The 15,232-nt window shown below is 45.3% G+C and overlaps 1 protein-coding gene across 35 annotated transcripts in view; it reads right to left on the bottom strand.

Moving 5' to 3' along the window:
- NRXN3 (neurexin 3) overlaps positions 1-15,232 on the bottom strand; it is a 1,022,019-nt gene that overhangs the window by 833,399 nt on the left and 173,388 nt on the right. Inside the window, exon 1 of one of the 35 annotated variants that reach the window (XM_037394494.1) lies at positions 6,458-6,557. The exons of the other annotated variants lie outside the window; for them this stretch is intronic. The gene's annotated coding sequence lies outside the window, so the exon portion shown is untranslated. Of the gene's footprint in view, positions 1-6,457; positions 6,558-15,232 lie in introns of those variants that run through there. 35 annotated transcript variants of the gene reach the window in all.

Here is a 15,232-nt window from a genome sequence, read left to right as displayed (position 1 = left end):
ATAAAAAGAAAGAAATAAGTAAGAAATAACTCTCTCATGCACGAAGAAAAGCTTCTACTAAAGGTGACAAACAAAACTCAGTTTGGGCTGTAGAGAAGACAGAGCAAGTGTCAATTAATCACCTATGTACAATTAGTTACATACACATCTTCATCTGGAAAAAATCCCTAAGTAATGTAGGCACACAACTACCTTCTGCAAATATGGTATCAAATGCCAGATAGGGACACACAAATCCTAACGGTCATTCCACACCAGTGATACAGGATATAGACATTGTAGCCATTCTGCCTATAGATATCATACAGAAAGACACATATTTCAGAAAACCTAACTACTTACTTTTTCAAACAGGATAAAAAGACTAGAATTTTATCACCGTCAACCAGGAAAACCCAATAGGCCCTAAGAAGTTGGTGAATACCAGCCTTAGTCCACCGACATGTGGAGCACTCAGTGACAGGTTAAGAGACTTGCCTTGGGATTGGTGACCCAGTGGCAGAACAAGCAGCTGTGTGTCCAAATCTCATGCTTTAAACATTAACGCACACACTCCTTTCCTGGAGCAGAAGTAGAAAGCCAGGTGACCTGCTCCTCAGTTATCATACAATGTTAGAAAGGTTGAGTTGGAAGTGGCATTGAAGGATCACCTCACCAAATCCCGCTACCGTTGGCAGGGCCATCTTCCACTAGACCAGGTTGCTCAAAGCCCCTTCCAACCTGGCCTCAAATGCTGTCAGGGATGGGGCATCCACACCTTCTCTGGACAACCTGTTCAAGTATCTCCCCACCCTCATTGTGAAAAAAATCTTCCTTATATCTAATCTAAATCTACCCTCTTTTAGTTTAAAACCTTTACCCCACGTCCTGTCACTACAGGCCCTGGCAGAAATTCTGCTCCACCTTTCTTATAAGCCCCCTTTTAGTACTGAAAGGCATCAATAAGGTGTCATTCTTTTCTCCAGGCTGAAGAACCACAAGTGTCTCAGCCTTTCTTCATATGAGAGGTGTTCCAGCTCACTGACCATTTTCATGGTCCTCCTCTGAACCTGCTTTAAGAGATCCACATCTGTCTTGTACTGGGGACCCCAGAAATGGTTGCAGTACTCCAAGCGTGATCTCATGAGAGCAGAATTCAGGAGGAGAATCACCTCCCTCAACCTGCTGGCCACACTTCTCTTAATGCAGCCTGGGATAGGATTGACTTTCTGGGCTGCAAGCGCACATTGCTGGCTCATGTTTGATTTTTCATCTACCAGTGTCCCCAAGTCCTTCTCTGCAGGGCTGCTCTCAATCCATTCACCCCCCAGCCTGTATTGATACTGGGGATTGCCTCAACCCAGGTGCAGGACCTTGTACTTGGCCTTTCTGAACCTCATGAGGCTCACATAGGTCCACTCCTCAAGCCTATTGAGGTCCCTATGCATGGCATCCCTTTCCCTCCCAGGAATCAACTGCACCAGCTTGGTGTTACCTGCAAACCCCCTGCGGGTGCACTCGATCCCAGTGCCTGTATCATTAAGAAATATATTGAACAGTCCCAGTCCCAATAGAGACCCCTGAGGGACACCGCTTGTTACTGATCCCCATTTGGACATTGAGACAGTGACTGCAACTCTTTGGATGTCGTCATCCGGCCAGCTCCTTATCCATTGAATAGTCCATCCATCAAATCCATATTCAGTGCTTCAATCGCTAAAGAACTTTTTGAAATAAAACGGGAAAAAAAGCAGTTATAAATTGCACAAACCCCCGATTAATACCTCATAATTGAAAATAATATACAATTGGGATAGTCCAGCAGGCAAGATTCATCAAGGCTATATATGCAATGATCCCACCTCCTTCTCTTTCTTAGAAAGACGTTAAAATTAAACATTTTATAAAATACAAAGCATCAAGGGAAACCCACTGGTGCATCAACTCTACCTCTGCCCTCCTCTCTTCAGGTCCTCTCAGTAGCCCTTAATTCCTCACCCAGATTCCACAACCCATCCTCAGACCACAACTCCAGCAGGGCTGAATGCAATTACTGTAATTGATGTGCTGCTTTGTTAAGACCATAGTATCAATAAACGAGAGTAAAACAAGCTGCTAAGGAAGATGCAGGAAATTTATTAGAATGGATGCATGCAGTGGCTGGCATAATAACTGTTGATGGCCAATTCATAAATCACAGCTAGATTCTTTGGGAGACTTGTAACTCTCGGGCAGCTTCCCTTATAAAACAACAACAGTATGAGGAAACAAATGAGAGACTGCTGCTAAAGCCAGCGCTATGCCCGCCACAGCCTCAAAAGCTAACAAGGATCCACTAGTTTAAGTTACGGGGCCCAGAAGCAGCTAAAAATCCAGCTGGAAACATCAGACAACAAGCCCTCTCACCTTCTTTTCCAGAGGAATGGGAAGCGGCAGCTCAGACACGCTCTCTGGCCTCTCTCAAGGCCCGCAGGTTTAGCAGAGTCCAGCGACCCAGAAAGCAATCCAGTACCTGTCAAAGGGCACCCAGCACTTCAGAAGCACCCAGACAGCGCACTGCCTGCCTGCACCCAGGGCAGCAAGCCAGGGCCACCAGGGGCTCAGCACAGCGAGGGGCAGCCCTGCAGCTCCCAGCGTGGATGCGACCGCATGCAGGCAGTGGCAAAAGACCTGAAAGCCCAGCCATGTGGCTGAGCAACACAACCAGCTGAATGTCATCCCGCTCTCCAGGTGGCAGGCCCACCCAGAAGCAGGTCTGCAGCACCCAGCTTGGCGGGCACCATCCGTGCAGCTGCCCAGAAGCAGAAATGCTGCCCCATTTCAGCTGCCTCATCTTCTCCCCAGGGCAGCCACAACGGTCTCCTTACCTGCCTCTGTCCACAGTACCCTCTAAAATGGAAACACGAGGGTGGTGGTGCCCTGGCCCATTCCTTCTGGGTTTCACAAACCCCCAGGACGTGCAAGGTCCTTGGCCACAAGATGCTGGTAACCATCTATCCCATGCCTATCACCTGGATGAACTGGCAAACTGGGGCATCAGTTTGGGCTCCTGCCTGAACTGGTCCCTGGAGTCCTTGCCTGCTCTACATCTCCCTCTTCCATATCCATATCTGTGGTGTCTGATCCATGCCAGTGGTGATGAGAGGGTAAGGAGGAGGACAGAAAGGGGCTTACAGATGACAAATGTTCCATGTAAATTTTTAATAGCAATAAATGTGTTTTATTTTTATGATGATTTATTAATGTGCTTATAAACGTACAGACTGGCCTGAGGCATCATTCCATTGTATTAGAGGTTGTTGCTGCTTGCAGCTGGGGGTGATAAATAGCACCTCCTATACCATAGACTCAGGAGACTCCTCGCTTTATGCAAACAGTTTACCCTTTAGGGCACTGCGCTGCTTTAGGACCAGGACCACGCGCTGCAGCCTTACAAGCTGTAACTGCTACACCTCGCTTCAAAGCCTTCTCCATCTCCCTAGGGTACCACCAGGAATATCTATCAGCTTATGCTGTAGGTTGAGGTTTTCATGGCCTGTATTCACAGGCCAGTGTCCTTCTTGAGGGGTCCATCTCAGATGTTACCAGCCTGGCTGGCTGGCTCCATGAGGGCCATGCAAATATTTCCAACCGTGCCACACTGTTCACTGTATCACAGCGCACTGGCTTACCCAGCAAGACACAAACTCAGGGCTGCCTGTTTCTCCAGCAGGTGTTACAACTACACTGCCATTTGGCATTTAACACTGCATCTTTCATTTAGGAATCGCAGAATGCTTTTTAAAGAGCATCATTATCCTTTTCTTTTCTTCATGTAAGGAAATAATTCACGTAAGTCCAAAAAAGTCTAAGTAAAAAAATGGGAATGGGAAAAAGATTCTTCAGTTGCTCCACAGTCTGGGTCTACTAGATCATTCCTCAATATGTCTTACTGCCAAAGAGAATTAACAAGGTGCATACTCTGAAGATCTCACAGCACTTTAAAATACTATAAGCTTAATCCAGTTTTATAAACCATTATTCATGAAACTGAGGCACAGGGATGGCAATGGTCTTAAAACCATTTAGTGTCAGAATAAATGCTAGTTAACAATTAAAAGGTCAGGAACAGATACTAACTGCTCTAATTCCTGTTCGATACAGGAGAGATGAGACCATGCATCTCCCACCCTACGCCTTATGCAAGGGCCTTTTGTTACTTTCTGGAGTTTTCATTGATTTCTGTTAGGAGATCCTAGGTAAGTAGGCCACTTTACCAAATGATTTACACCTTTTGTTAAGCCAAGAGCAACAGGCAACAGCCAAAACAGGACCAAAAAAAAAAAAAAAAAAATCACAAAAAGGGTCACAGTAAGGAAAGAGGCATGTGTATTGACAGAAAATAAATATGGATGCCATGGGCTGGCTCCCTGGTGGTTGGCACCTGAGAACATTTGCCCCTTAAGCACACGCTGCACACTCCTGACCTACAGTGTGCAACTCTGACCTAAAAGCTGAGGCTCCAGAGGTAGTGTTGTGCTAGCAGGCATAGCTGCTGTGTGCATTGTACAGCCCCAAACATGCAATGAGTATTCAGTCAATAACAAATAAATGTAATAGATCTGATCGGGCTTGAAAGTGTTTACTTTTTAAAACCATCCCAATAGAACTTCAATCTCTCTGGTTTGGTTTTTTCCTTTCCTTCCATGCTTTGATGTAGAAAGTGAAGGAACAAGGGCTTCCAATACCACTGTCATCAAGGTAACAGATGTGATAGACTCAGGCTTACCACTGACTAGGTTATTGATTAAAATTTGTCAGAAGATGCTTTGGAAAGGCTGCAAGAGGCTTCAAAACAGGAGAGGAAAAAAAAAAAAGAAAAAGAAAGTAAAATGTATTTCACTCCCAGAAGTGTATTTCAAAAGACTGAAGGTCAATTATCCCAGCAATTTACAGCCAGTCTCAACAATTTGGCTTGATTAGAGAGTATAATACAATACCGGAGTTCTCCTCGCTCAATCTCCCCACTCTGCCTTCTTTAGCACCAGGTTTGAATGTCAGAAAAGGCACAAAACACAGGGCATCTATATTGCTGAATAAAGCAGCAAACAAGCGCTTGACAGTGGATCTTGGCAAGTGCAAACTTAGAGAATGTATGCTAACTAGCAAGCATTGCAGGAGAGTTTAAAAGCCTGAAAGACTGGATTGGTGACAAATCAGCAGACAGGTGACGGACACTTTAATCACCCAGGAGGACATTTGATTGGTGGGGATTATGAGTTCTTGGAGGAAGATGCACAGTGATTTGGCAATTGGAAACTGGATTTGTAGGGGAAAATTAATATGTTTTGCAGAATCTGTTCATCCCTCACCATATCTCCCTCTTCCCTTCTGCACTACCTTGCCAGAGCCATGGCATTTGCCTTCCCCAGGCCCCGCCACTGTAGCCAGAGAGCAGAGCCTTGCAGCCTTGCTGCGCTTCCACTCCTGCCATGCTGGGCCACACAGCCAGCCTGATAGCATCTTAGCCACTGGATATTTTCCAGTTCTTCCAACTGATGGTTTTAGATACCCAGAAGGCAGGTAGTAACACCGAGTATCACATCCCGGACAGGTAAAGCAAAGCTGCCAAGCTGCTTTCACCAGCAGCCAGATACACTGAAAGGTTCTGACCTGGTACGTTATTTGTATCCAAGGTCACCTTCCTGCTGCCCAAGCAAGGCATTCTCATACACCCATGTCAGCCTTAAAAAGGCCAAAGCATGTCTACGGTGCAAGGGCTTTGTCTACTGATCCCTGCAGCATGCACACACGTAATGCCTTCTCAACCAACAGGATTATAAACCCATTAGGCATGCCTCTACCTGCCCGCGTACTACAGGGGGTGATGAGTATTTTCTGTTTGTTCCTTCCTTCTATAGGTTATCAGCTGCTCGCTTTCTCTCTCCTCAGAGCAAACAAGAACTACAAAATCTTTCTGACCCAGAGCACGCCGATGTTTTGTTTCGAATTGTTTTAAGCTTCCATTCCCTCAAATGCACAAAGCTGTCTTCCTCCCACAGGGGAGCAGAAGGGGTTAAAAGCCCACCCTCATTCTCCTTGATGGAGGCCATCCAGCCATGACCCTGGCTGAGTGGCAGACACATAGGAAGTGGATTATCAATAACTATTTTTTCTACCTTCTTTCACCCTCTCTCTATACAACGTCAATGAGCTGGAAAATGAAAGGAATAATGCAGGTTTAAGAGGCCAATAATTAGGTCACAGCTGATCTCAGCTCAGATCAGCTGACAGCTGGTGCCTATCCTGCCCTAGTGAGCAGGGGGGCTTTCACGACTCACAGGTTTAGGCCAGCCTCCCCTTCTCTCCCCCCCCCCTACCTCTTTGTTCCCAGGCTCCTGACAAGCAAAAATTGACAATCGTAATGCAAATCTACTAGGTTTCCATCCACAGGAGTTGATAGGGAGAAATTACTTTGCTTGCTTTTCTGCTAAATTACCTTAAATCCTCTTTCCTGCTGCCTCACCACCACTGTGTCCGACCAGCACCGCCACCGAGATACTGCTCCAGTGCTGTCCCCTTCCTCCCCCAATTCCACCCTGCCCACTCCCAAACATAATCTCAATGTTTGCTTGTTTTAGCTCCCATAATCCTGTTGTCCTGCAAATCTCCTCACCATAATCCTGCTTTTGTCTGTCAATACCATTTGTTTGCTGTGGGGAGGAAGGGAGGTGAAATGTGGCCGGGAAGGGAGAAACCCTTTGCTGCTGGTTTTCAAGGCTGTACCCATTTTCAAGCACGCCCTGGGAGATCCGGCACTGCTGTCCGCTCAACACCTGAGGGGGGGCACAGCCTCCCAGACGAAGGCTTTGCTGGGTCAAACCAGTGGCTGCTGGAGAATTAATAGCATGGTAGCAAGGACCTGGAGTTTGTTAGATGTGCCTGGAGGGTGGGCAGGAAAATAAAGGCAGAAGCTCCACTCGCCCTGGATGAAGGGCTTGCACTGCCATTTCTACCTGCGCAGAGCAGGGGTAGAAGCCGAGGGGAGTGGGGCATCGCTACAGGCAGCGAGAACAACCCTGTACCGCTCACCGTGATGGGCAGACAAACAAACGGGTAATTGATTGGTAGGAGCTGTAGCAATTTTGTGTGTTTGCATGAATAAAGAATCAGCTTAATCAGACTAATTCCTTCCAGTCAAAACACAACATGGGCTCCAGAACTCACAGCAGAACTCGGCTGCACCAGCCAAGTTTCACACCAGAACAAAGCGGCTACGAATTCCACCCAATTGGGATGCAAAACGGAGAGTCGGGCCAAGTGCCCAGAAAACACTTCGGAATTCAGACAACCACCCGCTGAAAAAGGACAACAACTGGTGAAACTAGGCGATGATCGCATGGTTTGGAGTTTGTTTGCAAACATTTCAAAGAGATATATAGTACCTGAGCAAGCTGCTCCTCAGGACTGCTGAAGTGGCTAGGAAAAAAGAGGGGGCTGCATGCCATTCCAGGAGTGAAAGCAAACCAAAAGCAATGCTTTCGAAGAGATTAAGAAAAGTATCATTAACACCCCTTTCCTCATGTCAGCTCTCTACCTCAGGTCTCCTACTAGGAAAGGAAGTATTAAAACTTCGCATTCAGAATATCCCTCCCCCAGGGGAAGTCTGGCTCAAGCTCTTTGCGGAGAAAAAGGATTTTGGGATTTACACTGAGCTAAGCTTGAGACCAAAGCACTTGGGATGCCCAAAGCATATTCAGATCAAGTTGCAGACACTGTTTCATCCTGCACTACTCATTGCAAACCTTACTCTACAAAATGTTTTTGTCCATTTTTCCCAAAGTACATCAACTGAAAAATTGTGCTCTGGGAAGCATCACTCAAGTTAGCAGGTTTTGCTAACATTTATGTAAGATTTGGATTTCAGTATGTACGGTTTATTTAGGATATTAAGGGTTAAGTCTATTAACTACAGAGTTCAGCTTATTGGAGATTTGAAGGTAGAACAAATACTCAGAACCCAGAAATCAAATAAACCATCAAAGGCCTGCAAGCATTATTAAAAATCTTCTGCACCCTTCGAGCAAGATGGAGGGGATTCCCAGACTAAAGCTTGCTAATGCAGAAAGATTCTACGAAAGGCAATAAAGACTCTAGGAAAGGCATTTTATGAAGATGTTTACAAACTTAAGAGGGTATTCATGCTATGGGAATTTACAGTCAAAACCAATGGTGCATAACCAGGGTTTTCACAAAGGGGCTGGGACATGAAAGAAGGAATCTTGTGCAGAACTTGAGACAGCAGCTGGGAAACTAAGCAATTCCCGTACAGCAGGAGTGGCCCCTTCCCACACTAGTTTCAAGTAGATCAAGAACCGGTTATCCACCAGTTTATTTGAGAACATGTTGTGTTTTAGCATCCTCTAAGTGGAAGACCCCTTTCTCTCCCTTGCCCCTGTTGTTGCCCTTCAGCTACAGATTAATATACTCAGTTGTATTCCTCTGGTAATCTTGCCCACCAAGGCTTCCAGAGATAACATAGCTTTTATCAGCAACTTTATTCCACTTTCATCCACCTGTCCTCACCTACCCAGGGCTGCATTCCTGGAATTTATGACCTCACTGCAGGGTATCACACTCCATCTAATTTCTGAGCAGTCATCATCTAAAGATATGCAGCTTAACGTCGTACGTCTTGAATCAAATGGAGTACTCCCAAACAGGTCACAGTATTTCGCACTTACTTGCTTCAGAATCTGGTATAGATTCTCCCACCTCCTGTGGCAGGTCAGCCAGTATTATTATGCCCATTGCAGAGATGAGGAATGTTAGTCACAGAGCAGGGAAGTGTCTTGTCATCTAGCTGTGGCAGAGCTTTAAACCAGGTTAAATAACTGTGCTGGATGGCACATTAATTATACTGCAAGGGACTACCACTGAATCTCTTTTAAAAAGGAGCAGCTCTAAGTCTAGCATTTATCTAATAGTTAGATTCCTCATAATGGCTTACTGCGAGGCATCCTCTCCACAGAAGATCTGTAAACCTGCACAGCCACCCTCACAATTTACAACCTCGTTCCCACCACCTGGAATACCCAGACAAGAAATCTGGCCAGTTTTGAAGTTCAAGGAAGCTCAGCTTCTCTCCTCCACAGCACACCCACATCTCCCTTACATGTTCCCGTAGCAGAAACCTGGGTGTTTCAGAGGTTCAGGTGTAATTTCTCCCCACAGTCAGAAGCAAAGTCAAAGCAAAGCCATGAGGCAGTGAGCGCTTTCAGGAACTTGCTGTTCCCTCCCCTCCACCCAAAATAACATTAGTAGAGGAAGGAAGGTGAAGTTTGAATGCAGAATCATCCTGCAGGCACTCGGTGAGGTGACACTGACTCTTTACCCCATTGAGCCCAGGCACACCCCACTGAACTCCAGAAGCTGCAACTAGTACGTTCTCCTCAATCTAACACAGACGCTGAGAAAAAGGATAATCTGTACTTCTGTAACTCATTCTACTCCAGTGAATTCTGAGGCATCTTGAAACTGATATAAAGCTTCAATGTCACTGAATACAACCTTTTTCCACCTGCTGTGAGACACAGTAGCTGCTCAGCTACAGTATGTAAGAATTCAGAGCGCAGCTGAGAAGGGTTCTGCCCAGACTGGAGAATAAGGGCAGAGAAGCACCGAGACAGGGAGGTGCTAAAGATGCAGTTTTGCCCAGGAGAAAAAAGGAAATAATTGCTATTAAAGAAGTGGCAATGTTTAAGTCAAAGAGCTGAGTTTTACATGCAGGCTGAAAGCAAGGATCTGAAGACTTCCTGCCTCCGATACCTTATGGGATGTTGTATGTGGAAATCGGTTTTGCCTTGGTTTTTGACAGAAGCATTTTTCAAGACTCAGTAACAGCAAAGCCCTTGGTTCTGGAATGTCAAAATTTATGATCAGAACAGGGTCCAACCTTAGATTACACAAAATCCAAGACCTGCATCAGGATTTGTTCTAACAATTCACGTACCAAAGTTTACTGGTGTGACTGTTCTACAACTGCTGACACTTTGGACTAAAAGAGTCTCCACTGTACCAGCATAGCTCATGACTTTTTAGTTCAGAAGATGAGATGCTGAAACCCGGTAAAATGCATCAGCAGAAGCTGCTTCAGGTTCACTGCTGCATTAGGCTGGATGTAATTTGCTCTGTAATCCACTTAACTGGGACATGCTTCCCCAAGGAAGCATGTTTACCTACCGGAATCCACAAGGAACTGATTTAAGCCAGCAACACTTAATGGCAATAACTACTGTTTAACAGACATTAATTCTGCTCAATGGGGACAAAATGCTTCTGTTAAGGAAATTTTGCTAAGACCTGCCAATGCGTAATGTTAACTCAAGACCTCAGCAGGCTTATATTAGTTAAGAATCCTTCTAACTGGGACAAACAGTTGCTCCAGGTGCAACGTTCAAGCTCTCAGTTGTGCTAAGACTATACAACTTGAATTCAAGTAGACAAGGATTTCAGGTGGCCCACAGCCACCAAGCAGCTCTCCGAAATGAACTCTAGTAATCTTTATCCCATTAGACCCAACTGTGCCTCCCTGAAATCAGCGGCAGCTCAGACATTTGCTCCAACGGGAAAAAGCTAACCTTTTCTTGTCCTGCATTTAACTCCTGCTCCCTTTTGAGACCAAAGAGATGCTGAGATGGTTTTAGTATGTATATGTTATAACAACAACATCATCAACATTGCTGGGAATTTTTTCTTTCTGCACAGCTGTGAAGCTGAGCATTTACCTCAAATTCTCTATCATTCCGTTTATGTTGGGGCACCCAACTGGGAGACTGCCAGTGGGGACTGCAACGATGATCTGGACTGTGGCACCCTATCCTTATTTTATGAATCCCAAGGGGAGCAAAGAGAAACTACAAGTTTAAGTAGGAGACCCTCAGTGTACCTGAGAAAGTAGGTTTGGGTGTGGGGTGATATTAACAAGCCAGTACACAGCTAGCCCTGATCCAAATACAGTGTTCCACTGTTTGCTTTTCCACTATTTTTTCTGCACTAATTCACAACCACTGTAACATCAAGACAAGCTTCCATATGCTTCATTTACTGACAGTAATTAATTTCAGCCTCTCCCCGCATATACATACACACATTCATTTTATCTGACAAGCAAGTCAAGAAAAAAGTCTGTTCTCACCGAAAGAATACAGGGCAGCTGTCAGAGGCTGCCTTTCTCCTTAGTGAAGGAAACCTAAGCGGTGCATCTGCTGGGCCACAGATGCCTTTCTCACCCTCCGCTCTCCACCTGGCACCCCCTGCCCCACACCTCAGGTCTCTTGCTTCTCCCAGGCTTCCCCCTTCACCAGAGAACTGTTTTTAATGAAAAGCTTTCTTCCAGATGAGAAAGGAATAACAGGCTGGAGGAATGTCTGGGCACCTATCCCCCTGTCCCAATAATGAATCCATTAATGACCACGAGGAGAGGAATAAATGCATTAAGAGGCTTAGCAAACCACTCAGAGAAGCACAGACTCTCCCTTCCTGCTCCCCCTTGCTCACTGTTTAACCCACAGCAGCAGCGCCAGGAAATAAATAAAATAAAAAAAAGGGGAAGATAAAAGAAAATACCAGGTAATTGATCCCACTTTAAAAGACTTCCTTTTATTAGAAAGAAGGATATTTTTTCACTGAAATCTACTTTTTGCTCACTTGCTCTCATGCCTTCTGCCAGCTGCTGCTCTGCTAACATTCTATGTCTGCATTTCTTATAGTCTGTTCTCTAAGTCAGTATTCTTTTATGAAACTTAGTAACTGTATTTTTAATTCTCCAATATGTCTCGGTATCAAGGTGGAAGAGAGAAATAATTCAGCACACCAGTGATGGTGACAGGAGATCACACAACTGAAATCTAGATCAGCAGTTGAAATCCAGACAATGATGCTACTACAGAGCTGAAGTCACCATTACCTGATTAAAGCTAATCTTCCCAAAAGCGCCGAAGTGGAAATTGTGTATCAAACAAATCTGACAAAAAACAAAAGACAAACAATGAGAGATTTTCCAAACTGTTAACCTAATTTTGCACTTTAACATCAAGCACTGCTGTTCCATGTAGAATCATACAAGTAGAAAACACAGATCTGAAAAGTCCCAGGGAGACATCATGATTCTTTGATTGTCAGCAGATGAAACATGTAACTAAAAACCAATAAATACTTTACCTTGCAATTCTCACAGAGAGCAAAGAAACACAGACTTACTGACATGTACCTTCTGCTGCCATTCCCAGTAAGTGAGGAAAGAGACGCACACGTGAAGAAGGGTTTTAAGTCTGAAATACACTGTATTGACAGATAAAACAAAAACCAAATCTATTTCCCCCCTCCCATCAGGTACTAGTTCGCACAGGTCCCTCTGTGTTGGGGGAAGAGGTGGTGCTGCTTGGATTGGTTTTAGACACATTATTTTCCACTTCCTTGACCTTTATATACCAGTAAATCCATGCCTTTTTCACTTTTTGATATTTTACTGCGTCACTGACATCGTGTGAGAGTAAAGCCTTATTGCCCCTCCATGAGCCATATCCAGATTTCTTCTCACACTAAACAATGCACCCAGTTGAGTAAACAGCTATGTCTAACCCAATCTAGCTAGCCTCTTTAAGACACCTGAAAAACAATTAATTAAGCTGAAGAATTGTTTCTTTCACTGAACAGATATGGAAACTCAGCAGAGTGCCTTCAACAAAATATTCCCATGTAACGCTTACCTTAGATGCTTTGTTGTAGAGTCGTCCAACACTGGACAGCTGAGACTTAATTTTCACAGCATTCTCTAACACACAAAAAAGAAGGATTACAGCTATGCACGAACCAAAGATCAAGCCCAAACTAAATATCCAAAGTCACTGACTATTTCTGGTCTGAGATCTGACAGCAAGTCTGTGGAGAAACTAGGAACAGAGTGCTGACGTCCTCATTCATGACTTATCTACAAAAACCATCCATTTTCTTGAGACACCTACCATTTACTGCACTCTACCCAGCATTTTGAATTAATACAACAATGTCTATGGGATTTAAACCTATAGAAATAACATTGTAGGTGTGCACTTACTCTCCAATTTGTATTTGACCATTTTACGCAGAAACAGAATTCAGCCGTCAACAGTTTAAGATATGATAATCCATCTTCTCACAAGTACAGCAGCAGGGAAGTAAGAATCAGAACATAAGTAGCTGTTCATCCAAAAAAGGAGCATAAAGGTTAGTTAAATATGTCCAGCTGAGCCACATGCATAGAAATACAAAGCCCGTTGGGTAGCATATGATAGTCAAGTGACATTTTATGGCCCTTTCCAGGGGCCACCACAAGGAATAGCTGACCCATGTCGATTCATCTGCCCTTTTTCTGTTACTAGATGCACAAGATAAAAATTCTTTAGGCTGACCAGTCTTTTAGCTCCACAGTCCAGCCAAAAGGAAAACGTACTTCTTGTCTGTAGAGCAAATGGCGATAATGCAAGGACTAAAAGCAAGAGCTGACTTAAGATGGAACTCCCTGACCCCTCCCAGAAAATACCCATAAAGGCTGAACCATGATGACACAAAACTGCCACACTTTTCCCACTTAGTCAAATCACAGCATCAGCCATTGACTCTCGTACCTGGATCTTCTCACTGCAATTAAGCGTTCTACAGAACCTACTGTACTGCAGTAGCAGGCCACGCTGCTACGAGATCTTGAGCGGCTGCTAGTGTGGTGTTACCCTAGGTATGCAGAATCAAACGGGCGGCTTTAGGAGAGAGGAAAATGGCTACTGGATAAACGGGGACAAAACCAGATTTTCCCTGATAGCCACTGCAAGAGCTCCTGAAAATTTCCTTGTTTCTCGCCTCCCAGAAAGGAGCCCATGCTCCCTTTCATTCCCATTTTCTTCACCTTTTCTCTGCCCTCCTACCCTGTCTCAATTTCAACGCCTCTGCCCATTCTTTATTTTCTCCATCTGTCCCTCTCCCTCCCACCCTCTCTCATAAAGCAATTGCCCTTGGGTTTCTCCTTTATTTACTTTCCAGCAGGCGAACGGCGGCAGCGGTGCCTGCTTTGCAGGCTGTGCCTCTGCTCCCTCACTTCATTTCCCTCCCAGCTCGGGCTCGGTTCCGCCTCAGCGCTGCTCTCCGGAGACTCCCACAGCACCGAGAGCCTCGGCCCTCGCCTCTCAAACCTCAGCAGGTTAAGGGAGAGGCACGGGAGGGAGGCGAGTGGCCGCTGGAAGGGGAGAAACGTGTCATACCCACTGCAGTCAGCCATTTTGAAGGTCATAGCAGAGAAGCCCTCCACTCTGCCTGCCAACTTGGAGCTGTCACTGGTGTCACAAAGCACAAACCTCTGAGTGAAGGACTGATGTTCCCTGCAAGCCACTACTTCCTTAAAATAGGACCAAGAGAATGAGTAAGCTCAGCAAGGAGAAAAAAAAATAAGGTGAGAGGAACAGCCAGGCTCTCAGCCAACACCACGCTGACAGCGAGAATGAGACATGGGAACAGCAAACCAACTACACACTAAATTTCTCACTTAAGTGCTTCATGTTCCTAAACAAACAACGTGGTAAAGGAGAGAGAACCCTGACAGCTCAGGTCTTTTCCCTCCCAGACAGTCTTCATCCCATTACAGAGACAAAACCTGAGCCCAGTGATTACAGAGATGCTCACACCACACAGCCGTACACCCCCGGCCATGTCCGTGGCAGCAGTGCACGCTCAGACACTTTCCCAATATTTGGCATTACCAAGGCACACAGCTATAAGCCAGGCATCGCACAAACAACATACAACGACAGCCCTTGTTCCAAAGAACGTGTAACCAAAACGTAAAGCAGGGCGCTGCAGAAATACATGCAGAGGACAGCGCATACCAGCATGATGTATTTTCTGTACAGTGGCTTGTTTTCCCTTCATTAATTCATCCTCGTTACGAACAGTAATCAACTGGAATAACAATAAAACTCACTGGCAATGTGATTATTTCCTCTGTTCGTAGATTTCCTCTTAAAATCAGCCTCCCTTGCAAACAGCTTACACAGCTCCTCCGCGCAGGTACAATACCTACTGCCGTCAGGCACATCCCTACTCTCTCAGGCAATTTCTGATGCCAATAGGTTGTGCTCTGCCTTGACTTCACTGACAACTGCTGGTGTGCAATGCACTGGGGGCATGGGAGGGGATGCGCAGGGAACAGCATCAAATACATCTTAAGCTGAAGTCCAAATACACA

This window comes from Falco rusticolus, chromosome 7, assembly GCF_015220075.1.
Source record: "Falco rusticolus isolate bFalRus1 chromosome 7, bFalRus1.pri, whole genome shotgun sequence".
NCBI classification, from domain to species: domain Eukaryota; kingdom Metazoa; phylum Chordata; class Aves; order Falconiformes; family Falconidae; genus Falco; species Falco rusticolus.
This window is presented reverse-complemented; position numbering and strand designations above follow the sequence as displayed.